This window comes from Gallus gallus, chromosome Z, assembly GCF_016699485.2.
Source record: "Gallus gallus isolate bGalGal1 chromosome Z, bGalGal1.mat.broiler.GRCg7b, whole genome shotgun sequence".
Taxonomy (NCBI): domain Eukaryota; kingdom Metazoa; phylum Chordata; class Aves; order Galliformes; family Phasianidae; genus Gallus; species Gallus gallus.
Genome location: NC_052572.1, coordinates 21,301,181 through 21,328,395, shown reverse-complemented (window position 1 = coordinate 21,328,395; position 27,215 = coordinate 21,301,181). Strand labels below are relative to the sequence as shown.

The 27,215-nt window shown below is 38.1% G+C and overlaps 1 protein-coding gene across 12 annotated transcripts in view; it reads right to left on the bottom strand.

Moving 5' to 3' along the window:
* The window catches only part of ERBIN (erbb2 interacting protein), a 120,155-nt gene that overhangs the window by 73,301 nt on the left and 19,639 nt on the right, over positions 1–27,215 (bottom strand). For all 12 annotated transcript variants that reach the window (XM_046905528.1, XM_046905529.1, XM_046905527.1 and 9 more), the window contains 2 exons: positions 23,448–23,564; positions 2,612–2,668 (listed from right to left, as the gene is read on the bottom strand). The gene's annotated coding sequence lies outside the window, so the exon portion shown is untranslated. The remainder of the gene's footprint in view (positions 1–2,611; positions 2,669–23,447; positions 23,565–27,215) is intronic.

Genomic DNA, 27,215 nt, shown 5'->3' with positions numbered 1-27,215 from the left:
CAGCTGCATTCATGGTTGCATGTCCCCACAAAGGCAGGGGACACAAAAAAACACACTGTACTTGCTCACATACAGCATCCAGAGCAAATGAAATAAAAGCCATTACTCATGAAACAACAATGGTGAATGGTAACAACAGAGGGAGGAGGATGTTAGTAAATGCAGTACAATAACAATCATTCATTAAATGCAAACATAAGAAGGATACATTTTTCTTGGGCGGCAGAAGGAGCAAAAACCCTTTTTGTGATTACTGACTATATTAAAACAAACCTGAGGAATTACTGCAAGTAAACCCATGAAAGCATATCAAAGGAAATGCTTGGAATATTTATTTCTGTTAATTTATCTGCTAATGAAAAAAAGAAATTAGTAACATAACAAAGCAGTCAGCACTGGTCTTTTTAAGCCAAAAGCTTAGCAATGACAAGAACAGATCAACTTTGTAAAAATCAACCACAATTGTTTTAAACTAAGAAAAAAAGCTTTTGGCAAATACTTGCGTAACAAGATATTCATTTAAGCACAGCCTTTAACTGAGTAATGTTTAGTATTCTGTTATATCCCTAAGCTATGGCATCAGTAAAGCACAGGTACACAAGAGTACAGATCTGTAATTTAAGGCAAGACGCATCACAGAAATGCCCTATTAGAAAAAAAAAGTAGTAAAATTATAAGGTAAGTTTACAGTAAAAGAATAAAAATGTGGCTAGGTATCCTAACAATTGTAATTTTGACTCTATATCAATGCTACACATGAAGACAAGTAAAATGAATGCTTTCTGCATTTGTGCTGTCAAATTGTTCACATTTGAAAAACTCATCAGATTCCAAGTCCCTCTAGTTGTCACTACACAACTACATTCCATGTAGTTGTAACTTCTCACTTACTTCATTCTTTTCCTAAGCCAGTCCTAGAAACTAATTTCCATTTTACCAGCCAAACTATACAAGTAAATTCATCATCTGAAGAATGGTCTCTAATTATATATCACTAACAATATGGCTGAGATTAGCAATAGATCCAAGCTTCATTTCTGACATTTGACTTCATTGCATGTTCTTTGGGTAACAATTTGTAGTGTTATTAAGAGAACATTAGGAGGAATAAATTACTCCATTATTAAGTACTACGTTAAATAACTCAATTTTCTTCTGTTGTCATTGTGGAAAAGGCCCATAGAAACAAACAGGACAAGTTGCTAACTTTCTAAAGAAAGAAAACAATGAAAATTAAATACACAGTGCAGCCAGACTAAGACATGGTAAGCCTGCTGGAAGAGGTATAAAACCTTATTAAACCGCTTACGCTTCTGGTTTAGTCCTTTGAAGGATTATGTCTGGATCTACAGTACAAGTAAATGCTGTGTATCACATACTGTCAACAACTATTCAAGCAGAGAGGAAGAGATGCTGTCTTAGATCCTCCAGTTATAACAATCAAAAGAGATGAACCAGCATATGGGAAGAAAAAGAGAACTGGCACTACAAGTCATTTGCCTATAGAAAGCAACAGTCCTTACAAAGTGGTAAGCACAGCTGAGGCAGCACAACAACAGCAGTTTCTCAGCTCAATAGAAAATGCTAATGTACACAAGGCCCGCTGCATTGTAGACAACACAGAAAGCAACAACAACAAAAAACAGGCTTGCACATATGCTTCTATCTCTTTAAACTGCAGCGATACCAGATAAAATGCTCAGAAGATTCTGTACATTTTTAAACTGATATTTTATAATATGTCTCATAATTGCAGTCACTGATGTGTCAATATTTATTAGCATTTCCACAATCTGAATAGCACTATTAACAAAATCAGAGCAGATGGACACTGCTCTGTGTGTGTGCGTGGTGAGGTGTTTGGTCAGATCAGTTTGCTGGAGTGGGTGGGAAATTACTACTCAGAAATTCAAACAAGTTCTGAAGATGAACGATTCTGTTGGATATTCTTTTCAATTCATGAGGAATATTTCCATCTAGCAACTCTTACCTTACAAAAAATCAACTTAGTATCATCTACACTATCATCATTTAAAAAAGAAAAAAGCTGATTCTGACTATGTGGTTCTTTTCCAAACCTTTGAAAAGAAAACCGAACTCTAACTTAACTTTGATGCTCTGAAGTATGATCTTTAGCTAAAGAATGTTAATATACCAAGAAGAAATTATATGACAACATCCTCCTGTGCAAACCATAAAAATGGATGGCAAGAGGCCCAACAAGTATTCAAAACAAGTTTTCAAGCATCTTTTTTGTTTGTTTGTTTTAAATGCACTCAGGTTTCTTAAGAACTAAATGAATTTATTTTAAAAAGCAGTATAAAATGCTAAGACTCCACAAATGAAAAAAATTAATGGACATTTGTCTTCAAAACAAAATTATTATCCTGCAATTTCATTTCATATGTTTTCCCTTTTTTATTTATGCACAACTGCATGTAAATATACTCTTCAGCTGATAGCTGGAACAAAAAAAGCTTCAGAGCAACATGAGCATTCATGCAATAGAATTCAGGTGCTTCGGAGGTGATCATTGATGGCATATGAAAAAACAAAAGAATCAATGTATAAACATTCTATAATGCAAAGGAAACAGAAATACAGTACTTACCACTGTGTTACTTCCTTTTCCCTGCTGCTTCTTCCCTGAGCTTTCAAAGCCAACATTCTGTTCAAAACAAAGGTAGGAAAATTTCAGTCACGCCCATAGTAGATAAGAACAAACTGATACTTTGTTGCATTGGGTATTTATTTTGCTTTCAGCACTGCTTGCTTTAAAAAAAAATAATTGTACCTGTGTGAATTCCAACTTGGAGGATACTATAGCATTACTGCAGTAGTTCAGAATCTACTGTAGTACTACTAGTCTTTGAAAGATTTACCAAAAATGGTAATACATACAAACTTTTAGGGGGGCGCTATTTTAATACCAGAGAATATCACTGTCTTTCTTACTACTTTGACTTCATAGCATTGTGTCTATAAAGCTGTTTCATCTCTACTTTACATTTAATTGCTGTATTTAATGAGTCCCTAATGCTAGACATTTCTTGCACACGATTCTCAAGAAAGTTAAGAAAAAAATGCATCAGAAATCAATGGAACATGACAAATCCATGCTTTTCTCATAATACTAATGTTATGATTTTCATTTATTTATTTATTTACAAAGTTGCCAAGTAAGTCATAGCAGGTAGCTAATGCTACCTTCACCAATGTAGAACAATTGGAAAGAAAAACACTCAGTACATTCAAAATTGCTGTCTGGACCTATGCAAACTGTAATATTGGCCTACAAAAGCATAGAAGTAGAAAGTATCTTCAAAGTGATTAAGTATCTGTATAAACTCATAGTACCTAGAAAAAAAGTAAAATTGTGGGGAGCAGAGGTGATGATATCTTCATTCAAAAGATTTACCCATAAATGTAATTGCAGTTTAATTTCAGTAAAAAGCAGAATCAGCCTATCAAAAAAGGTATCACAAATGTTTCCCCAAAAATTCTGAAGAGGAATTTAAAATCAAAATTGTTACAGGAGGAATGAAAGCTGGTTTGTTTGGAGTAAGAAGCAAGCAGCAGCACCATTACAGAACGATTAATTTGTTAGGAAGCCAGGATCAACACAAAAGGATTGTGCTGTGATCAGCTTTCACATGTTACTGGCCCTGCTCTTCCCTCAGCAGTCACTGGTGCTATTTAGTACATTCATACCACAGGCATTCCAATGTACTGTACTGGATAAGTATATTCATTTATTCTCAGCAGAACAACGACGAGGGTATGCAAACAAGGGATAAAAGCAATACAGGTAAAATATTAAAGCCTCCAGTCTATTGAGTTTCCTGATGAAGAAAAAAAAGGAGCTATCAGTTTAGCCAGCATCAGAAATACATAACAGCAGCATTCAAAACAATTTAAAAAAAATGAAGAAAGGCAGTAAGGATCAAAATATATTCAGAAATCTGGGATGCCTACATCAAACTGCCACATCCGTGTGATTCTCTGCCTTCTCATGGCTCTGTGCTCCTACTGAAAAGCTATTTAATTTGTATAATACCTATTTCGAGGCACTGTACACAAAGCTTCCAAATGGTAGAAATACGGGTTTGCAATAGCTCTGCTAAGATAAACAGAATTAATCCAAAGAAAACTGTAGCGCAAGGCTGAATCTGACATTAAGACTGTCAGGTGACTGTGCTGCTGAAAACAAAGAGGCAGAAGGTCAAGGCATGGCAGGCAGAGCAGTCAAATTAGAAAAACTAAAGAAACGGTCCACTCCATAATAATCACAAAAACAATAAACAAAGGTATTACTCTTGCATTGTTTCCTGACACCTGTTAGGTTGCCACTGTTGAAATGCCTAGAATAAATTCCAATGGTAAGGAGCCACTAGCAAACCATGAAATGTTTGTAGGCTTCAAAACCAAACACGAGGAACTAATCAGATTCCAATTCCCCAGAGGAGATAATACAGGAATTGGTATGTGTGTGCATGCCGTAAAGATTAAGGAACTATATACAGAACAACACACAACAGTTACAGAATTAGACAAGAAACAATGAGATCACCACAACTGACATTACTTTAATAGCACTTGAAACTGACACTAAATCAGATAAATTTAAGTCCACATCAGAAGAGAATACTCTAACTACTTAGCCAAGAGCATAGCGTGACTACCATTTTAAGTGCTGGCGATTCTCTACAGTAGGAATACTCTAGGCTTCCATGCAGTCACACTGACATGTCCAGTTCACTAAAAAGCACAACTCCCAAAGAAAAGAGGCCAAGGTATGTATTCTCACGAACCCAGGGTAGCCATGCACCATGATCTCAACTAGCTTAGAAAGTCACTTTCCTACTTATCTGAAGTAACATGTGCTTTAGATGTCTAGTGATAAATTAAAATACCTAATAAAAACACGTAAGAAAGTTTTATTTAAACATCCTAGAGCACATGGTATCATCCACAGCATATTGTGCCTCTGTATTCTGCCAGGCTCCACCAACAAAGGCGCTACATAAGTGCACTAACACTCCACTTCCTGTGAGCACTGGGAGAGAAGTTGGGAGAACTGCTATGTATTCATTATTTTCCTACCCTTCTTCGTGTATAACCCTACCACCGAGATGCTTGCTAGACAGACTGCTGGTGTGCTGCAGTGCAGTGGTTCCCTCCACCACACTGCATCCTGTTCACATCCATACCTCACTTCCAGTTTGTCACTGGCTTTAGACCAGTGAGGTCTGCAGTTGTCTCAGTGCACTTCTTTCTTTCTGCAATTTTCACACAAATACATTTCACCTCAGATTCTCTGAATTGCTTATTGGAAGACTTAGGTGGACCCAGAACACTAGTGGCAAATTTGCATATAAAAGGTGAGGAAATAGAGTTATACTTTAGAATTAGCTGAATGGTAACAAATAATTCCCAAGCTGTTTTTTCCTTTCTCCAGTTTGTTGAGGGGAAAGGAAATGGGAGAGGAGGGACCCACAACGTTTGTGCCCTTCATCTAAGGTTGGGCTGAAAAGAAGTATTTTGAAAACTCCTTTTATGAGAGACATTTCAGGCAGCCTTCAGCCTATGGTAATAATCATTTTCCATTTAAAACAATAGAAATAGTAAAAACAGAATTATTTCAGTAATTCCAGGAAGAGCATTGCAGAGGTAGGATTATCTGTGCTCATCCTTTAAACATCCATTCATGTTCAATGACAAAGACAGTATGTTCAGCTAAAAGGACTTTAGATGTAGCAAGATTATCCATCACACAGACAAGCTGAGCAGAAATGAATCCTACGCTACAACTCTAAAATCCTTCTTGTAAAACAGGAACAATTTTAGGGCAATGAGATTAGTTATCCTGTTTTCCTTTGAATAAGAGAAATGAGAGATTCCAAAGGAGACTAAAGAAGTGCAACTCCATGCACAGGTAATAGCACTGTTCCCAATGAAGTAGGTATCGCCTGCACAAAGATACCAATTATCATGTAATACAGAAAAAAAAAAGCCTAGTAAATTTCATGCTAAGCTTCCATATACCCACCACAATAAGCTCAGAGGAAAAAAAAAAAACATTTCTAGACCATTTCTAAGACTCAACTGTATTATGATTAGAAGTACCACAGAAGGGTAAGCTCTGATGATTTACAGACTGTGCTGGATCAGTTCTAAACCAGCAAATAATTTTCATCAAGTACTGGGAGAGCATATATGGAACACACAATTATTTCACATATGACAGTAATAAAGGGATTGTACTCTTAGTGGTTAATGGCAAGACTCAATCATAGCCTTCTAGATTGGTTCGACATTTGTGCCTTAGTAGCGTGCTAGATTTGAAAAAAACTATCATATGGTTAGATAAGGTAAATGTGGCTAGAACAATATTTATGATATCAAAGGATACACTTTGTAGACAAACAGATATTTCGCACTTAGAGTAGACAGATGTTTGATAATATCAGATCCCTATACTTGAGCAACAGGGAAAGGCAGACCAAGGAGACACAAAGTGTTCAGAGACCATTCTCAAAAAAAAGCCTAACTTGTTTTTCCTGAAAGCAAGTATTGTTGTCATCTCTCGCTGCTTCTCATTACTTCAGTGTTTGAAACAAAGCTACAAATTTATAGCAAAGCAAAGAAACTACTTTGCTGTGTGGGTTGTCTGACTGACAAAAACCTGACCTTTCTACCTCTCTTGGGTGGAAGATTCTATGATGTTAATTATGATTCATTGCCTTAAGTGGCAAAAGACTGACCTATCTGGGGACTTGTACCCTCCTAGTACTAACCGCATCACAGCTGTTGACAGCCGGAATCCTTCAACACAGGGAAGTGACAGTTGATGGTAGATTCTCAGCAAGTACACAGAGACTCACTTTTGCTTCCAGACTGCCCCAGAATAACCTGTATTTGGCCATACCATTGGTGTTATGCAGGGGACGTATCTCTGGAAGTGTGCTGACAAGGGGTATGGGTGTGTTTATCAGCAGCAATGGGAAGGAACTGTCATAGGTCCATGACTGGCCAAACTGCTGTATGAGTTGCATTTCAATACTAGAGTTTGTTTTGCCAGGACATCTACAGTTTTATAACGCATAATTTTAACTATCCTAAAACTGAATGAAATGCCTAACGCTCAGTATAATGAAACCTTCTCTATTACCTACAACACCAGAACAGTACTTTTGGAAAAGACAGCTCTGGAAACACACTCATACCTGCAAGTATACAAACAAATTAACTGATTTGTCTTCTTGTTCGTTGTTTTCTCTTAGGAAGCTCATCAACAGAGAAGAGCTCCCCAGACTGATCCAAGACATAAATGAAAACTAAAAACTTGACCTTAGCTTAAAAAAAAAAAAAAAAATCAAAAAAACTCCACTATTTTCCTATTATCCATCTTACGTCTGTGGACATAGATGCAAAAACCCTCATTGTGTAAGTTATCTGATAATATGTGGATTTTGCAGCAAAATAAAGACGCTTAGAGAAATTGCCAGGGGTTCAAAAATCACCCTTCCTAGCACAATTAGTGCCAAAATAACCAGTGTAGTAGAGTTTAATCTCAGCCATGAAAAACTGCCATAATGCACATGCACCAGATATGAAGAGGCTCTCAACTATCAGAACTACAAGGAATCTTCATGCATCTAGATGCCTGTTTCTCAAAGTTTAAGTCTCACAAACATGCTTTGAAAAGTTCCTATAGAAAAAAAAAATGCAATATCTTGATTAGGAATAAATAATTGCATATACAACACCAACAGAAGGCCAAGCCATTGCAGACATGTATTCTCTACTTCCCCTGCTAGTTTAAATTGACAAATAATGGAAGCTGGAAGGGCCCTCTCCAGGTCATGCAGTTCAGCCCACTAACAGTAAACGCATCAGGGACAGTTTCAACATTAGCATCAAAGTCGAAAGTCATTTCTGAGCTAAGGTCTATGCTGATGTGTACAATAGGAAGGTAAGCTGGCTTACCTGGAAACACTTCCAATGGAAAAAAATAAGGCCTGCTGTTTTTTTTGTTTGTTTTTGTTTGCTTTCTGGTTTTATTTTTTTGTTTTTGTTTTTACAAACAGTGGAGATATATAGCAAAATTATTTAGTTGACACAGTTCCTATCCAGGATATCTTTTTCAATTCTTATTAAAGCAGGTAAATAATCAGGGATTCAATCCTTCCTGAATTCATGACAGACACCATTTCATCTCTCGGCAATTCCAGCACCCTTTCCTTCAATTAAATAAAAATAAAGGGAATATTTATAGAACAAAGCTATACCAATGGACAGAAATGAAGTTAGACAAATCACTATTTAATTGGAAATGGTTACTAGTTTATAGTAAATGACCAATAAATTCACCAAACAAGAGCCAGTGTTCAGACTTGTGAATTATTACCTTCAGTAAGCCAAAATTTCTTTGCAGTATATCTGAGGAGGATGAATTTTCTTTTATATAATGCTTTACTAATGTTTACTCATTTTGTTACTGCAGTGCTGCTGCATTAGTTCAAATAGGAAAAGTCAATGACAGAAAAAGTAGAAAATAAAGACATTATGCTGTGAGTTTTAGATTCAAAACTTAATTCTTAAGATTCTCAGCAAGGCTTTAAACGAAGGCATCTAAACACAAAATTAACACGTTTACTGATCTGTTTTTACATCCATTTGTTTCCTGTCTCTGCAGTATGCAACATACTCGTATCTGAACATTTAAAAAAAAAACAACACCAAGAAACACACCATGTGTAACAGAAAGAAAACCATCTAAGGCCATCAATCAGGATGACCAAATGACCACTTACCTTGGCCTCACAGATCATGATTAGATACCACCAAACCAGCAGGTCTCCCAAGAGCTACAGCTGATTTTCTTCAACCATCAGAACCCTCTACAAAGCCATGGTTCTGAAGTGACATTTGTGCTAGCTCACTGGCTTCAAATGAGTAACTCTGCCTGCTACATCAAGGTCTTGTTAAGCCTGAGATAGCTTTACTGTTAGTGGTAAAACAAATAATCCAGCTTGACTCAACACAGGAATTAAAAAGAAAAAGCAGACAAAAATTTTAAAAACAAAAAAACAGAATTCCTTGTAGGTTATGATAATTCTTACACCCAAGCTTCAGCTGTTTGGAGTATTGCCACTGCTGCTACAGATCTGCCAACTACTTTAGAGGACTGGACATACCCACTTCACATCAGGAGGCCAATTAGCACTACAATTTGGCAAGAGCATTAGCATAACAAGAGTGGTTGCAAATCTACGAGGAAACTACTTAGATCTGGCACCCTCACCCTTTGTGTCTGTGAGCCCCCACCTTTTTACTTTCTCCTCCACTCCCTCCATTTTTAAAAGTTTCTCCATCAGCACATGTATCCTGGACAGACAGTGACAGCTACAGATGGTCAGGGTTTTTGAGGCCTACTTGTTAACCACAGCAAACATGTTCATACCTTTGCCTCCTTTCACAGCAGCCCAAGAGACTGAGGATGGGAAAGAAGGGGAAAGCAAAATATTTGGTAAACAAATGACTAAGAGAATAGGAATACTCAAAGAGACTGAATATACTTATTTAACCAGAAGATTTGTAACTGAAAATGTGAATCAGTCATCAAACCCACAATAAACTTGACCAGAATGCATTAGCACTATCTAAACGATTTCATCTAAATTAAATAGGTGATTGACTCATATGATGCTATTAACATGACCCTCAGTGCTTTTTCCCCACTGTCCTTTATCACACAAACCCTTTTCCCTACTCCATCACACCCACATATTGTTTATAATTTCTAATACATACTGAAGTACTTTTGGGAGGGACATATCTAAGTTTATTTGTACAGTACTTAAATACAGCAATATATCTTATGGGGAGCATGGGTGTGTATAAAATGCTAGTGGCGCCCAACACCCACACCTCTGTGAGCAAGGAGCAATTGGCTGGATATTGCATCAAGCAGATGCTGACTCACTAACGTAGATAACCTATTAACTACTTCAAGCGAGGAAGATAGACGTAATCTAGACAATACAGTGAAGATGAGTAGAAACAAGAAAAAAAACGAGGAATAAGAGAACAAGCACCTCTGGGAAAAGATACTGAGCACTATATCAAGCTGCATACTGAATTTCCCAATAGCAATTCATGAAACTGTCAAGCTTCAGATCGAGTCATCCCAAACAACCAAGACTGCCACAGAGTAAACACTACTGTCCTACATACAGATCACTGGAGATTTGGGCCCTCTTGGACACCATTTAAGTGTAGGTTTCCAGCAATTCAGATTAATAACTTATTACTTATACCCCATTAATTAGAATCACAAAGTACACAGCCCTCGATTTTAAACCTACTACGTGAAGTTGCCTTGTGCCTGTGGCCTTTTATTGCTGGCCAGGAGATTACAGCTGCTGTTAACTGAACACTTTGAGGTGTTCAGTTAACAGCAGTTTTCATATTTAAATTAGCTTGAGCTAGTATTACCTGAACACTCTAACAATTTGTATTTACATTTATCGAATTGTGCAGAAAATGCACTGGACTAAGCCATTGGAATGAAAATCATCCAGCAGTATTCTGAAAATAGGTTAGCAAATTGCTGTTAGTAATCTGATTGTTTACTCCCATATGCGGCATTTCCCATACTTAAGAAACATAGTTTTCTAAGACAGACTTTAAAATTGTTCAAATAATAGAAAGTATCAGCAAGCAGTTGCTATAATTGTACACTTAGTAATAGCTCTCACTCCACCAGCCAAGTCATTGTTAGGGTATTCCTGTGTTCCGTTTCTTTCCAGGGCAGAGGTGAGGGGTGCTATTTGAGCAACACTGAAATCTATTTTCAGATGTCACTTCCCCCAACACGTATGTAAAAGCATAACTTTCCAACTAACAATTGTTTTTTTTACAAATCTTTTACTTCCTCCTGCACTTCTTGTTCCTCACTACTTTACTAAATTCATTTACGAGACATCATCAACCAGCTTGATTACAGATAAAATTAGCAATCTGAGAACACGCTTGCAAAATTGCTGAACATTCATAGCTAGAAATGGCATTAACCTCACTGCACCTCAACACAGAAAATGATACAAAAAAATTAGGGTGCTTTTCTTTGTTTGGGTAGGTGTAAAGAAAAAAAAACTGTCAGAGACTTTTTAAAGCTTCAGCTGTCAATTACTGGGCACATCAATTCAATGTCATAACAATATATTGTTAACTCACCTCATGTGCACATTGTGAAAATCAATTCCTGAATGTCAGTGTTCTCAAAGGGAGAAATCAGAACAATACACTTCTATATTCAAAATGGAACCAAAGTGGTAGAGCAGGAGCAGAGAGGAATCACAGAAAGATGAATTAAAAAAAAAAATCACTTAAGTATGTAATTAAAACTTTTTAGTAAGTTCTGAACAGCTGAACAGGTATCATCCTGGAAGCTGAAGTTTCCTGTTTGAAGTTTTATTACATTAATAACTAATCTTAACAGCTACTGCTACACCACACACAACATCATATCAAAATATATTTTTAGTCTATTACACTTCACTGAGGCATGTGCCATCTGCCACTGAGTTATGATCTGTTTTTTCTGTGACATTATCATGTTACTTAATACCAGCTTAATGCTGCTGCTTAATCTCATGGTTTCAACCCATTCATGGACACTGAGCCTTGGCTTGTTGTCAGATCTCCCCACTACCTGTCAGAGTGTCGAAGGTGCAGACCATCACTTGTTACCACATAATTTTGTAATGGGGATCTGGGCACCTTCAAGGACAATTCACATTCAGGCAAAAAACTGTTTCAGAGTAAGTGATTTATTTTATATTATTTTATTCCATGAAGCTATACAATCCCCTTATATTTTTTCTATATGACAGGGTTAAAACCTAGGGCCACAAGTCACCCGAACTAAAAGCTAAACAGTTCATAAAGATAGGAAAAAATTCTATCATTTTAACTGGCATAACTGCAGTGTAGTTCATTCCCAGCTCTTCAGAAAGTCAGGGAAAATAAGATGCTAAATTAAAGTGACTGCAAAACACTCCAACTTTTTCTGTTTAAATAGTATTCAAATTGAAACTGAAATAACCAATAGAGAGCTTCTGAATCTGACAAAGCAAGAACAATTGTTATTTATAGCCATAGGCAGAAAATAACATTTTCTGAAAAAGAGCAGAATGCAAGCTTGCTGCGTCCCCTTGGATAATGAGGTTTCAATGAGAGTTTTCTCCAGTTCCTAATGGTTTCTTATTAAACTTGATCTAGACCAACACAGGGTTGTAACGCTAGCATGCAGAAATTGCCGCTCCTGCATAGGCTGCAAATCACCACTAGGTTTCTCCTCAGTCATAATCTCTTGTCATTTGCAGAGTCCTCTTGGAGGAACGTGACCTTCACATGTTGCTAGAAGTCCTACCAAACTGCAAATCCTGAAATGCATTTTGAAGAAGATACTCATACATCTTTCCAATCGCTCTTAAGGGATCCCTCTCCAAAAAGTCCATATAAGATCTGGCTAAAAGAAATAAAGTCTGTAACTCAAGATTTCATATAAATAAAATAAATCACCTGATTACCTGCAGATTATTGTACTTTTTTTTTTTTTAAGAGGAAAAACAGACATTTACTGAACTGCATGAGATGATATTCCTAGGCAAAATTCTGTTTAGTAATAAAACACTGCAACTTAACTGCTCCAAAAGGTTCATTTTAACACATCAATCATCTACATCAGCAGCTGAAAAAGCAAAACATTCCTTTTTAGTAGGGAAAAAATCTCAGTATTAAAGCTCAGTAGTGAGATTAATGGACTAATTCCATTCTAGATACCAGCTTTCATTTTAATACCATTAAGGGATCAGAACAGAGACAGGCTGATAATGTCATGGATAAAATAATTCAACACATTTATGTTTGTGCTTTAAGACCAAGTACATAAAACTATTACAGAATAGATTCTATTTGAGAGGTATTGGAATTAGAAGGAAAATACGCTAAAAAATGAGGAAAAAAAGTGGTTGGCTTGCTAATATGACTCCTATCAGCAGTCCAAGGTTTCTCAGAGACCTTACAGTATTGTACAGGTGATCCCTCCAATCAATGATAAAATCCTTAATAAAGATGAGAACCACCAAAGCATCATCTCTTTTGCTTTCTCATCCATCCCACTGCTATTTTATGCACTATTTGTTTATCCATTCCTCTCCACTTTTGTTGTTCCTTTTTTTCCAGTATGTTCTTTCCCACCCCAAGTTGCTATCTCATTCCCAATGCTTCGCATTTCACAGCAATGCTCCAGATGACAAGAACCTCTGGGGACTGCTTACTTAAATTCACTGCATGTACAACCAGGACTTGATCTCAATCACCATCACCAACAACCGTTCTTATCACATCCTTCGACTGCTCCTGGAAAAATCAGCACTATTCTGCCCACTGCTCCTTGAATTCTGGTAGTCACACTTACTCCATGTCCCATACAAAGCAGAACCTTTCCTAATGAACTTCCATTTACTACAAAAGTTATTTCTAGGTCTTGCCTTGACTATGTCCTATGCATCGCTCTTTCCTTTTTTCCCTTTCTATTAGAGGGAGAAGCAGCTTGTTTTCACATTCCCCTCCACAAACTATTATTTCATTCACAGTCCAGAAGGAAACTTAATTTGCCAATAGACCTGACTTCTTTCATCATCAGGTTTTTAAAAACAACATCTATACAATTCATTCACACAAATTACAATACAATGTATTCCTTCATCTTCTTGTCTCTAACAAATACAACAATGCTTAAAAATAAAATTCTGACAATTTTCAGGCTGTTGATGAGCAATGCCTCTCATCAAGCTAACCAATATTTTCCCTCCACTCTATCACATGCACTTCTAACCATCTGGGTCACCTTAACTTGGAGGATGTATTCCACCCAGCGCTCATATTGAACCATGATAGGTGATTTCAGTTTGTCTACTGAAACTCCATTGGGTTATATCATCATAAAGGACAATTATACTGTTTGGAGAAGAATTTTTAACTACCTTGCAGTGAAACACAGGAAAAGGAATTACACACATTACATTTGTGCAAACATGCATAATAAAACCATTAAAGTTAGACTGGTACCATTATTTAGGCTTTCTAACTTGAAAATTTAATGCAGAGGCATTTACATGGTTTGTTTCTCTATGATCTGAAATAGTAGCAAACCAACAAAAACACAAACTAAAAAAAGTTTAAGAGTTTGATAAGAACATGAGATTCCAGAGATGAAATGCACCATGTCCTCACTGTTGTCTTCTGTAGCAGGAAAATGAATGAGCTGTGGTAATCAGCCCATAATTGTACTTTGTTATGTGCAAAGAATAATGACAGAAAAGAATGGTCAAGCAATTTCCTTGATATATATAAAAAAAAGATTTTTCTTTGTCCTCTGATTAGCTAAATTACAGATATAGAAATTACCTTCATGCTTTTAAAGTGTTTTGTCTCTGGATTAGAAATTTGCATTTCAGCTCTGGAATAAATGTGAACATTTGAATGTGTATATAACCAAGAAAAGAGATTTAGAATGAGACTGGAATGCATCTTACTTGAGACTTGTATTACATCACAGAAGGTAGGGAAGGAATGAAGAATGGCTAGCAGCCATAAAGCATCTAAGTTAAAAGAATGGCCTGATTTCTAAACAGCTACAGTTGTAGCAAAAAGACCACTGAGGTTTCCACATCCAGCCAAGGATGAGAGACAGATCAAGCAGTTTCATATTCTCAAAAAGGAACACTAACATATAAAAGATGAATAATGCCTCATTCTCCCATACAGAGCTGGTTCAAGGAGGGAGAGGAAGCAAGGACTAGAAGACAGCATTATTTTACATGATTTACTAGGTATAATCATGAATCCGTCAATGTAAAAATAGGTTGAAACAAATAAATTGTAAGGGATCACTTTTTTTTTTTTTATGTGAGTTATTTGCCTATTGAAAAATCCTACAAAGCTGTCAGATTTAAGCTTGATCTTCACACTCTGGATTTTCTCAGTTTTTAAACAGGAAACATAACTGTTAAGAAGATTAAAAACAAGGAGCTGATATCTTCCATCCCATTATCAAGCACCTTACTGGCTCTAACATTACCATCCAAGGCTTCCTGCATCCTTCACTTTCTGCATTCCTCAGCTTCTAATCTGTAACTCACTGCTGTAGCTTTTTTCTTCTTCCATTAACAGATGGACAACTCTCACAACTATACCATTCTGTTTTGCTGGATGCTTAGGAAACAAAAAAATTACAACAACCATAACCGATTTCCCTTTAAAATGAGTAAAGAACAAATTTCCATACAGATCATTTGGCTAAATGGCTTCCAAGTGGTCTTTTTGAAAAGAAATAAAGAAGTGATGCTGATTAAACTTCATGAATTGATTTTGATTGTACATAATAAATACAGTCATTTATGCATATCAAACACAAAGATGTTTTATATTACACAAGTGGTTACTTGGCTTGTTTCAGTGTCAGGGTCTACTCCGAATCCTTCTGCATTGGCTTCTAAGAATACTGCATCCATCACCTTTTTAAATGAACATTTTGCTATTAGTAATATGAGACCACCTGCACATAAAAATCAAGTTTCCTGTACTTAAAGAGTTAGTCATCTTGTATGTGACTGTAGTTTGATGACCTTTATAGAGCAATTGCAAGCTACCTATCCTGAGACTTATGATGAATCATAGAATAGCCTGGACAGGATTGGACCATAATGATCATCTAGTTTCAACCCCTCTGCAACAGGCAGGGTCACCAACCACTAGACCAGGCTGCCCAGAGCCACATCCAGCCTGACCTTGAACGCCGCCAGGGATGGGGCATCTACAACCTCCTTGGGCAACCTGTTCCAGTGCTTCACCACCCTCTGGGCAAAAAACTTCCTCCTAATATCTAACCTAAATCTCCCGTCTCAGTTTAAAACCATTCCTCCTTGTCCTATTACTATCCACCTGTTCCCCCTCCTGCTTTATACTCTCCCTTCAAGTACTGGAAGGCCACATTGAGGTCCTCCCAGAGCCTTCTCTTCTCCACGCTAAACAAGCCCAGTTCCCTCAACTTTTCTTCACAGGAGAGGTGCTCCAGCCCTCTGATCATCTTAGCAGCCCTCCTCTGGACCCATTCCAAGAGCTGCGTCTTTCTTGTACTGGGGGCCCCAGGCCTGGACACAGTACTCCTTTCTCCCCTTCTTAAAAATGGGAGTAATGTTTCCCTTTTTCCAGTCACCGGGACTTCCCCACACAGCCATGATTTTTCAAATATGATGGAGAGCAGCTCGGCAATCACATCAGCCATCTCTCTCAGAACCCTAGGATGAATATCATCCAGCCCCATGAACTTATGTACTTTCAGTTTCATGAGGAGGTCTCGGACTTGTTCCACTGTTACAGTGGGACGGAATCTGCTCCTCTCACCCACAACTCAGGGGTGAGGGTCCTGGCAGACATGGGGAGCCTGACCACCACTGAAGACTGAGGCAAAGCACTTCTTGAGCACCTCAGCTTTTTCCATGTCTGAGGAAGCCAGTTCTCTGTCCTCATTTGTCATAGGGGGAATGCTCTCCTTGATCTGTCTCCTGCCTATGTACCTGAAGAACCCCCCTTCTTGTTATTTTTCATATCCCTACGCATGCGGACAATGTCCCTATATTCTTCCCAGGCTACACAACCCTGCTTACACTTCCTGTGCATTTCCCTGTTTTCCCTCAGTTTAAGCTGCAGGTCCTTTCTCAGCCATGCTGGTCTCCCGCCTCCTCCGCTCAATTTCTTCTTCTTGGGGATTGAGAGCTCTTGAGCTCTCAGAATGGTGTCCTTAGAGAGCTGCCAGATCTGTTCTGTTCTATGCCCTCAAGAACACTTTCCCAGGAGATCCCACCCAGCAGTTCCTTAAGCAGCTGGAAGTTTGCTCTCCTGCAGTTCAGGGTCCTAACTCTACTTTTTGCCAGGCCTGCATTCCTCCAGATCACCAACTCCACCAAGATGTGATCACTGCAGCCCAGGCTGCCTCCAATCTTCATCCTCTAATGCTCTCCTCCACATTGGTGAACACCAGATCCAGTAAGGCTTCACCTTGGGTCAGTCCATCTAATACCTAGACCAGAAAGTTATCCTCAGCAGACTTCAGGAATTTCCTGGATCGTCTGCCACCCACCGTGCCACTATCCCAGCAGATATCTGGGTGGTTGAAATCCCCCATCAGGACAAGAGACTGTGAGCGTGACACTTCCTGCAGCTGGAGCATGAAGGCCTTGTCAACAGGCTCCCCCTGATCAGGTGGCATGTAGCAGACCCCAACCACTAGATGCCCTTTACTGGACTGATCCCTGATTTTTACCCATAAGCTCTCAACTTGGCCATGGCTGTTACTGAGAAACAGCTCTTTGCAATCTATTCACTTCCTCACACAGAGGGCAGCTCCTCCTTCCTTCTTACATTGTCTATCCCTTCTAAGGGCCTGTAGCTTTCAGAGTATTCCAATCATGGGATTCATCCCACCACATTTCCATGATAGCAACCAGATCATAATTTTCCAAGCACATCACAGTTTCCAACTCCTGCTTATTTCCCATGCTGCATGCATTAACGTAAAGGCACTTCAGCTGGGCTTTCTGACACACTATCTTTCTAGAGGGGCCCTCCCTCAAATCTTTGAAAGAACTCTGAAGTTTTCACCGACCGCTTCCTAGAGGGACAAGAGAAGGTTTCAGATGAAGGGGGGGTCAGCAACATTACCTCTTCTGAGAAGTTCCGAGAAGATCCTACAAAACAGTTCAGAGGCTTATCCCCACCATCTCCTACAACAGCAACATCCCCAAGCCCTTCTCTTTCCCACTGACCTCCACTCACTTCCCTCATCAAATCTAGCTGCCTTGCCCTAGGCTTCCTCCTAGGCAGATCCTCCCTCACCTCCCCTTCAGCATCTCAAACCTGTTGCTTAGTGGGACATGGGGGAGTGGGGTAGGCAGGCAGGGGTGCACCCGTGACACCAGCTGGGACTCTCTTCCAACCCTCTTCGTCTGTCAGGTCTGACTGTGACAGGGCAGAGGGTCCACCACTTTTCTGGGGGTATCTCCCTGGCACCCTTCCCTCTGGCACACCAGCGAGTCACTCCACCAGTCAGACTCCTGCTCACACTCCCTGATGCTTAGCCTCTCCACCTCCTCCTGGAGTTCCACCACCATACTGAGCAGCTCATCCACCTGCTCACACCTCACACAGGTGGCAGGAATCCCTGCCACCCTCCCCCAGCAGCAGCAGGCTCAGGCACTCCCCGCAGCCAGAGACCTAAACAGCCACATTTCCGGGCAGGCCCTCCATCTGGGTCACCGCGGTCTTCTTGGAGCAAGCCTGCTGTCTGGTAGAGACCATGCTTAAGCCTGTGGTCTCAGAGACTGCCAAGAGGAGAGCAAGTACTAACTTTTTTTCCTCTGCCTCTCAAAAGTCAAAAACAGATAAAGTTATCTTAATCAAAATAATACTATCCAATTCACACTTCATTCAAATAGCTGCCACTAAGTTAAGGAGGATAACCTAACATTCTTCATGCCCTGGACCAACCATATTAGATAGAACGCACACAAGCTTTTCTTCCTTTTTTTTTTTTTTTTTTTTTTAACTGAGTACCTAACACTTCTTTCTCTAAAGGCCCTTAGGTTTACTTATCAACCCTTGATCTGTATTAACAGTTGCTTGTTTTTGTATTTAAGCTTTCACACAGAGCACATCCTTTACCAACTACTCTCTTGGCCTTTTCTCTATAAGGAATGTTCATTCAAAATCTCTCTTCTGAAAAAAAATCCATCATCTCTTTTTGGCCTAAAACAAGCTAGTATTTTCATTACAAAACCCACTACGTTTGGGTCCCTTACCTAGCTGGACCTCTGGAAAAACAGTATATCTGTTTTGTCCATTTATATATCACAACCTTCCAATTGCCTTGGTGCATAATCCCCCAGAGGACAGTCAGCCTGTCTTTGGACAGCTAGGATCTTTATGGATGTGTTTGACAGGCATGCAGCTTGGACTGGCCTGACAGTTTGGACTTCAAGACATCGCCCACCTAATGACAATGAAGTATGCAGGCTGACAACTTGCTGCTGTGTATTTCTAAACACACATTATTCTTCCCATACTGATTCTCTAGAAATCAAAGGCAAATCCTTCTTTCTGCTTTCAGTTTCTATAACTTCTTCAGCCTGAATTAGATGTGGACTAGCTAGCAAACTAACCTGCTCCACTTTCCACTCCTGTTCAGTTTCCCATATTGATGTGGATTTTTTTTCTAAAACACATCAGCCCTATGCAGCTGTCCATATCAGTGTTGTATGACCCTCCAGACATTAAAGTACTGGAAGAAACTCATACTTTATACATCCTTGTAAAATAAAATTTGTAAACTTTCACTATATGTATTTATATAAAAGAAAATACTTTGGCAGAAAAATGATGCCAAGTCCACTACAACACTACACAGTTGCTTATAGTATAATTGGAAGTAAAGTATTTTGCTAAACGCATCTGCCTAATCATCATGTATTCACACTACCAGGAAAATGTATGTTCATTTCCTGATACAATTGCATTAAAAAGAAAAAAAAATTCCATGGGGGAGCCAGGGGGAATCAAATAAAGGAGGAAACAATCAAGGGGCTTTGTGAGTGACAGAGAGAATCTGCATCTTAGCTGAAGAAATAGGCACAGACATTCCTCAACCAACAAGCTGAATAGGCCAAGAGCTTCAAGGACAACTGTCAAAAGGAAGTTTGCTTGCATAAATTAGTTAGCACTTAATTCTATCTATACCAGACAATGTAGCTGGAAAAGGAGATGAAAGAGGAAAAGGAAGCCAGAATATGCCAGGCTATTTAAACAAGTTAGACAGAAGCATTCTCTGCATACTTTTCCTCTGAAACCACCACACATACTTAGAGCAGTATAATAAGTTTTTTATTTGCTAGTTGCAGACGAATAGATCCAAGTAGTGCTTATGCAATGCAAGGGAGGTGTTTCCCAATACCTAGTCTTTGCACAGAACTAAAAACAAATTTGTCAGTTTAAGGATGAATACGGTTTTCCTTCAAATATCTAATTCTGCCCACATGACAACCAAAGAATTTATCACATAAGCCAACCCTCTGATAACCTAATCAGGTTTTATTTAGACTGACTGCTAGCAGCATGCACATTTTATGTGACAAGCTAACTGCTACCCTTTATAAATCCTCGAACTAAAATAGCATTCAGCAAGACAGCCTAAAATATTGTAGTTCTGAATGTCCATGAGCTCAAAAAATCATGTCACCTATCAGGATGGCTTGTCCATCCCTCTTCTGCATTACACGGAACACCAGGCTGACGAAAACACAGGCTTCCAACACACACTGTCAAGACAAAACATGTCTGGTGCTGACTGGATTAGCCTTTGCAGCTGAGCCACCTGAGATATGTTTGAAGATGTGCTTCATGCTGAAACATGTTAATAACACCAAGAAGGGAGAAATTTGAGCCAAAGCTTATTGCTACAGGAAGAAATGAATCAGCAAGTCAATAGGGTTCACAGAGTACCCATGCAAACCATGGCTTATATAAGTAGGCTGGAACATGTCCAAGAACTGTTGGACATGCGGAAAAACAAGAATACTGAAGGGATGGGATACCAAGGCCTCTCTTTAGCCAGCATTGTTTCCTTTATTCAGAAAGTCCTTATAACAAGACAATGAATTGTGATTTTCCTTAGCTGACTAAATACACAGCTTAAAGAACTGCATATTTAACTGGAGCATAGTCAGAAGACCAAATTCAAAATACTACACCACTGTAAAGGAAGCTGCAGTACTCTATACAAAGGAAGATTTCAGTGACTTGTCAAGTGTATATGTTAGGTAGAATACATTACAAAAAAGCCAACAAAACGTGACAAATTTTAGCACTTACTATTTGTTCTTAAACTTTATTTCATTGATTTCAGTTATATACAAGTAAGAACTCATTTAAAGTTCACAATCTATAGTTACATGTTAATCATTACCTTCATGATAGACCTAAGCTTTTAGCGGTATACTAACTGTATTAAGCAGCACGACAAATTAAGGCATCTTTTCCAGAAAGAAAACTTTGAGAAGCAGCAGCTGAACACACACAGTTGGCAGCAAGAAGCCTCTATCCCAAGCAGACACTACACTTCTTGTGAAGTACACACTTCACCATTATATGTTTTACAGTTCAACTTTTCTAAACCTGCTTGCAGCTACAAGTCGATTGCAAAGCCAGCATTTGACTCCCAACCCTGCTCCTTCTAGTTAACAGAGATTTCCTTCACCCTGGAAATGGTGATGGCTCATTAGTCAAGTATACCGAAGAACCAACAGTTAAGTGCAAAGACGGTGATAGACAAGAGCAAACAAAAGCAAAGAAACAAAAAATAAACTACAGATTAACCATTCAATTTGAATTATGGTAAGACTTAACAAGTGCATCAATGCCAAAAGATTTGCAATGAAATTAAGTTTATGAAAATGAGATTACAATTCAACATAAAATTGTTCTTAACACTAAAACATCTGCAATCATTCTATTTGTGCATGCATGTTAGGACAAGCTAATGTGAAAAATATGAATACCATGACAAAGGAAATATCTGTCTCCAAACAGAAGTTGTGTAATGTTGCCTGAAGTCCCTGCTTTGTTATTGATGCTTTAGTAGTAAACAGGAGAGTAAAAGCTTACTGAAGAAGTCTCAGCCTATCCACATGATAAAATCACATCTCATCTCTAATTATTATTTCACAGCATCTCTCACTAGCCAGAGAACCGCAAAAATATATCTCAGATGTGTAATAGAGAAATGTGGCACTTCACAATTCTGTGTAACCCAAGACGTATAGAAACAATTACTTATTTCCATGGAAACTACAACAGCTATAAAAGAACACAATACTATGAAAAAATTCTCAGCTACAAAACACTCTTTCAAGACAGTCACGACCGTTAGCTATGCATTTTCACCAGCAGTGAACAAGAGCCTGCATGCCTTACTCGTAAAAATCTGCACCGGTGGAGTTGATCCACTGCCACTGTAGAAACGAACCACCCACTACCTCACTGTGCTCACATCCACTGGTGGTCTCCATAAACATTCAGCAAATGTTGACGAATGTCAGCGAGTGCCATATTTTCCACATGGAGGAAGTCAATGACACACCTTTGCTCCACACATACTTGCATATCAGATGCCATTTTGTCAGACCTCCCCTCTGCTGCCATCTGTCACATGGCAACATGTAATGGAATATTGGTAGGAAGGTTCAAACTCTACTGTTGTACCACCAACATCCTCCTCTGACATTGTGGGCCAACATAATAAAATAGGAGGCATCACTTTTAGAACCACGATCAGCATTTAAAACAATATTTTTTCCTATGAAAATATTTCCCCTCCCAGAAGTCAAGCATTTTCTCTGGGTAGTTAAAAATATCTTTAAGCTACTGTACCTGTATACTTGAGTCAGAGCAAAAGATTAAGAGAGGAGGATAAAAAAAATGTGTTTTTCTCCATGGTACTAATAAGGACTAATACAGTAGTTCCTTTCTCAATATATTAAGATCAAAATTCTGAAACATTTCAATTGTACGCTTACTAAAAAAAAAACCCTCATTATCACTTTGATTGTTGTCTAGACTTCCTCAGAAGTAGATAACTGCATCTGCTATTGAATTACAGAATCAGAAGAGTTTAAATGAAAAAAAAAATTACGTTTCAACTTCCCAGAAAAATACCACTAACTTCATTCAAACAGGTACAAAAAACTAAAGAAGTACATGCTTGTAACTGCAAAGGAAAAAAAAGAAAAACAAAAAACATTTATATTGATCCATGGCTAAGATGAGAGCACTTAAGTTAGCTTACTGAGGGCAGAAGTGTTTCTTGCTGAGTTTTATTTCAGAGCCATCTGAATACAATGCCGTAAAACATGTAACTACTTTGTATACATAATATTCTATATAAAAAAGTAATACACAGAATTATAGCAAGAAGCAGTGGAGTCCAGCTTGCCTACACAGAAGTGCTCATACAGAGCTATAAGAACACATTAATACCAAATACACAAAACACGTTTTGTGATTCAAGCATGACAAAACAGTTAAACTGCAGAGAATACCCCTAACACTTCTTGACAGAAAGCAACCACAATTATCAGTTCTCACACTCCTTCCCTACCAGCTACTGTAAAAAAAAATTCAGCAATTAAAACAAAGGTTAGTCATCTTACACCCGAAGGCAAGAGAAGATACTAGTAGCACCTTGTAGAGCAACTAAAACAATATGTATACTCAAAACACTTCAATCTTCTTATCTCCTTCAACATTTCTAGACAGACACCTACCCGAATCACTCCACCACTGCCAATTCACAGCACAGGAGTCTGAATCAGCTTCTGAACTTGGATCACAGAGTCACCAGGATGCAGCACGGAGTTTATCAAACCATCCACCACATGGAACTGTGAAAAATAAGTGAACAATGTTTTCAGGATGAGGTATAAATGCACTTATAAAAAGATAATAATTTCAAATCCACACATTACTTTTGCTTTAACATCAGAATTAAACACAGAAGACGTTGAAGGGGTGATGTATTACTTATCAACACAAGAACCATTCTGCAGTTACTCATGTATTTCCTCTGTCAAATCTTGAAGTAGTATAAATAGTGTGCCAAAACACACACACAAAAGCTAGAACTGATTATCACATTTTCATTTTATGCCAGACAAAACCAAAACATACACATTGCTAGCAAGCTTGAGTTCAAAACAACTGTTTGTTATTTGTGAGGATGGATTTTTAATGTAGTTATTGAGTTAACAAAATGCAACCAAAAACAACCGTTTGTGCAGGACCTACACTAGATGACTTCCTCCATAAAGGCTGCTTTTTGCTTTGCTTTTCTGGCACAGCTGAAGCACGTTCTCTCAGAGAGAATCTATACTATCCACACTGTCACAAAAACTCCCACAGACCTCATGGGGAAATACAACTCCTAGCAACAGATGAGTCCTTTAAAACACAGCAATTATTTTAATTAACCTACCAGATGCCTTTCATTTAGCTTAACGTGAGATTTTATTGAAAGTCTGCAGCCACAGCTATTGGCAAGACAGTTGCTTACAAGCAGTTGGACCTCTTCTGAGAAGTCTTTTTTTCTGCCTGGAGAGCATTTGTGGAATATTACCATATACTCCATATGTTGAGTACACAGTTTTACTATGTAGACCTGGCTAGTAAGCTGGAATAATAAAGTAAGTCCAAGATGTATATGGAACACACCCATTGCCTCATCTTGACGACACTTCTTGGGGCCAGTTCAAATAAGGTGACAAAATACAGAAGGAGGACCATAAATTACAGGAGGACAGTTTTGTCATCTGCTTTCAAAACAGCAAACATATTCCATGTCAAAAAAATATCTAATAATTTTAGGTAGGTAAGTGAAATCTTTGTCTAAAGAAAAAATATTCTGGGGTGGGATAACAGATTCTGACTAATATCCTATACTACTTTTATAAAGATTCAGTCACAAAACAGAGTTTAATAATTCCAAAAATTTCTAAGGTTATGTGCAGCAATAGTAGTCATTAAAACAACTTCTTCTGTCACTTTCAGAATACCTACTGTGATTTAGCAATCTCTAAAACCCCCATTCTATTGTAACTATTTAACAGATGATTTGTGTTTCAGCTTTGCCAAGACGCTGCTGGTATGATTTCCCAAGGTCTTACAGCCAGCAAATCAAGAAACCCTGAAGGATGCCAGGGCTCTAAGATCATATAGCTACTTCCCTGGCTTGCCTGGGGGCTGTAGGGGGGACGAAAGGTTGTCTTCCCTTATGGTGGCGGAACTTTCCTTTGAAATTTTCCTACTGCCTTTCCACCTACAGCCAAAATTTTTACATGACCAAAAATACTAACCTAAGAATCATATTAAATAAAGTTCATATCTGGCCAGCAACTCCCTCCACACACATCCCACTTCAAAACTATTGTTTTATGACATGATTTGAAACAGTTTTCTTGGTTTGTGACTAACAAGAGTAGAGTAACTTCCCTCTCCTTTGTCTCACCTTCTTCCAGAACAGAAAGTTAAAATTTCAGTTCAGCTGCAGATTTAAGTGGCATCCTTAAAGTGAACTGACAAACATGCTGGCTCCTCCAGATGACATGTCCAGGACTGAGACTGCCTCCATCAAGTACTGAGTTCTGCACTATGCCGCAACAGCGCTTCAAGCTGCGATGTTTACTATATCCAAAGCAGCAAGGACACAGTAATTGTAGGGCCATATAAGCAATGACCAATTGCACTGGTCATTACATGAAGGATTATTACCTAGTTGTTATGTAAGGACTGGAACTCTCATCCATCTGCTCTTCTCTCCCTACTGACAAATACGGCTTTGTTACACTAGTTCAAAAGACAGACATCAGTTTAACCCCACTGACAAATGGAGTATGTTTCCTGTGACCATTAACCACTTCCTTGTTACTAAGTTTAAAGTTTTTCTTTTTTTCTTTAATAAAGGTGGTGACTACTCTGACCTAAGTACTACAAGCACTCAGTGCTGAGTTTGTCTCCAAAACTGAAGGGTTAGAAGACGTAAGAGAAAAAGCATTTTTAAAATCTTTAGAAAAAAATACCTTGTTCTGGCACTTCTTCCCCTAATTTTTATCCACAACATGATAATTTAGAAATTAAGTACAGCTACTTCTAGCTCTTTCATTATCACATACTTCCATCTTTAATTAAAACACAAGCTGCCTAATTAACACCAAGAACTGATTCCAACTCAAGGCCCTGATGAGTGGGTCACTTAGTAAAAAAGCACATACGTTACATTTGAGTTAAACTCATTTCAGAGGAGTTATAAACCAGAACTCTTCACAGCTAGACAGATTCTGCCACTGAGTGTACAAAATCACCCCTTTTAGACAACATCTGATAAAGAACAAGTATTTTTGTGGCTGCAAAGCTGAGTATGAGAACTTGGATTTTCCTGCCACACTTCAGAAAGTCATGCTCCATTTAAAAAAAAGAAGTTGTGAATTAAGAAAATAAGAAAATGCTTCTGTTGTTCATTTCTGGTCATCTGGTTACTGCTGTTCCTTTTTTCAATAGTTCTGTGTCATGAAAGATCAGAATCTGACTAGCCTCATGAAGTTCTGTACAAGTATTGCAGGAAAAGAGAAAGGTAGGGATAGCATTGTTATCCAGCACTTCAGATTTTCGAAGAATGTATCTTGGAGCCCATGCTTGAATCAGTAGTAAAGTAAGTTCATAACCTGAATCCATCTACTACTCTTGAATAGGCTTACTGGAGAAAGATTATATAACCAGCATCATTTCACTACATAATTCATATGAAGCCAAAAAACATCATCACACTGCTCCTAGCAATAGACACACTTACTGATAGTAGTAAGTGATCAGAATGACCATTTCAAGTAGCAAAATTCCTCAGAAATACTCCATTAAACAAGTTTTATGGACTCAAAAAGACTATTAAAACTGTTTGTTAGTCAGTCCTACTGTATCAGAAGAGGTATACAAGCTAGCATTTTGCTTTCACAAAGAACAGAAGAAAAATTCTTTTTCTACTACATGATTCTCCCCTTTTTCGTCTACCATGACAAAAGAAAAGAAGACAACTAGAGATTTCCTTAAGCATGTGTCCCTTGAATGTATAGTTCAAACTAAGGGGAAAAAAAAAGAGAAAAATATGAATTTATGAATTCATGAACACAAATACTAGGAAAGCACAAAAAAGTTGATAATTTAGCAGTAATATTAATACATTTGGGTATGAAAAGAACAAAGCATCATATCCATGAGCACTTTCTGAAAGCAACTAAATACATTCTGCAACAGACTGTTTTTATTAAATGGAGATAATGGAGGATGGATATGATTACAGAAAACACACCACCAAATTTGTTATTTCAGATCACAAAAAGTTATTTTGGCAAATTCATTCTTCACTCATTCCAAAAATCAATAAGAAGAGTTTAAACATCCTAGACTGTCCTTCAAAATGTTAATATACGATTTTGTTATACAGCAATTCACATTCCTGGAAAGTAAGTGATTGACAGGAGAATGAA